Here is a 2,092-nt window from a genome sequence, read left to right as displayed (position 1 = left end):
TTCTGCTCTCCATCTTTATTAGGATGGAATTTGTTCACATAATTGAGCAAATCAATATTCAAAATTAAGAGGCTATAACAAAATAAAGGGGGAAATAACTGGATCAATTTGAAAAGGCCTGAGTTTGCATAATAAGTATTTATTTGAAATCTGTTTGTGAAATGTCTCTCAGTACAAGAACTAAATCTTACACTTGGGTGTATGGACAGCACGAAGTGCATCGCTTTCATTTATTCTATGCCAAATAAATCATTGTTGGAAGGAAGGAAGGAAGGAAGAAGAGCTATTAAGGTACAGTGGCAATACATGAATCTTAGATGTAGGTAGGGCTGAATTGGACCCTGGTTAAACTATATACATATTTTCTGCATCTACAGAAACTTTTCATCTTTTAAGTTTTGGGTTTGCAATATTCAGAATCTAAGTAACATCGAGTGAGTTGGAAAAATTAAATGATGCATTTCATGCAAAATTTGTGTTTTAATAATGCATCCAAATGTGACCAAGGAAAGATAAATGTTAACTTCCCTGTCTCTGAAAATGTTATAATGTGAAAGTGTCTGTTTTTATTGACTTGATGGTTTATTTTGTAAGGATTAATTGAAATGATATATGTGTATGCCCCTTATAAACCTAAGAGTACTAGGGCTATTATTAGGTGTACATTTTAAATAATATTTATATTATTCACTGTACACCTGCTTTTCTAGGCTGAGCCAAAATAGAAAAACAGGCCATAGAAAGAGAGGCCAGCAAATCAATCTGTAATGATCACTAAAGCATCACTGGGGTAGATCCACAGTGCCAGTTATTTTTGGTCTCTATAGTGAACCATCCCTTCACAAAACTAGCAAATCATGTTTTTCTGACAAGCCTGGTTAAATTAATTTTCCTCTAATTGAAGTTTAATAGAGCAATGGTAAAGTGTGCTCCTAAGTAAGTAAAATTAAAATAAACCCACATCCAAAAACCTTTAATCTGCTTTCACAAAGTGAAAGGATGCAAAATGATTACCCTATATAGAGATCATATTTAGGGCTGTTTTCTAACATATTATATTACTAAGACACATCATTAAACACAAGTAGAACTAAACTTTGTAGATAACATATTATATTACTAAGACACATCATTAAACACAAGTAGAAATAAACTTTGTAGGCCTCAAATATAATTAATAGCCTTATAATATTGTGTTGGAATTTCTTAGCTCAAACATCTGTAAGTTGGGTTTTCCTGAATGAGTGCATTTTTTGCTTGAATCTTTAGTACTTCTGATATAATCTGAATAATACACATGATCCCAAACCTTCTATACTCAATTTTTAAAATGTGTAAATGCATTACAGACAAGTTTTTATTTTGTTGTTTTGTTTTGTTTTTGTTTGTTTGTTTGAGATATAATCTCACTCTGTCTCCCAGGCTGGAATGCAATGGTGCGATCTTGGCTCACTGCAACCTAGCCTCCCAGGTTCAAGCGATTCTCCTGCCTCAGCCTCCTGAGTAGCTGGGATTACAGGTGCCTGCCACCACACCTGGCTAATTTTTGTATTTTCAGTAGAGATGGGGTTTCATCACGTTGATAAGGCTGCTCTTGAACTCCTGACCTCAGATGATCTGCCTGCCTCCACCTCCCAAAGTGCTGGGATTACAGGCTTCAGACACTATGCCTGGCCATTACAGACCAATTCCTAGAAACTTGTTTTCAACTTGTTGAATTTATTTATAAAGATAAGAGAAAAATATTAAAATGGTAAATAAGGTTTCTATTTCACACCGTATCAATAAAATATATATATTTTAATACCTTTTTTAAACTTTTTTTCCTCATTTTTCCTGTCAGTTGTAATTGCACCCACCCACCAATTTTAAATATAGGATAATGTCAAAATCGTCAGGAAATTAATAGAAATTTTAAATTCACAAACACATGATATGGAAGATATTGAAAAAACTCTATTAAGTTAGACATTATCTCCTATTTCAGGAACCCATCTGCAATATTTTAATTAGAATGCTTCTTTCCTTAAAATGCACATTAATTCTGTATGCTATTAAAATCATCCATAACTAAAAGTAAATAATGCTGTTT

The sequence above is a fragment of the Rhinopithecus bieti genome, unplaced genomic scaffold (genome assembly GCF_001698545.2).
Source record: "Rhinopithecus bieti isolate Rb0 unplaced genomic scaffold, ASM169854v2 scaffold_13374, whole genome shotgun sequence".
Classification (NCBI taxonomy): Eukaryota; Metazoa; Chordata; class Mammalia; order Primates; family Cercopithecidae; genus Rhinopithecus; species Rhinopithecus bieti.
This window is presented reverse-complemented; position numbering follows the sequence as displayed.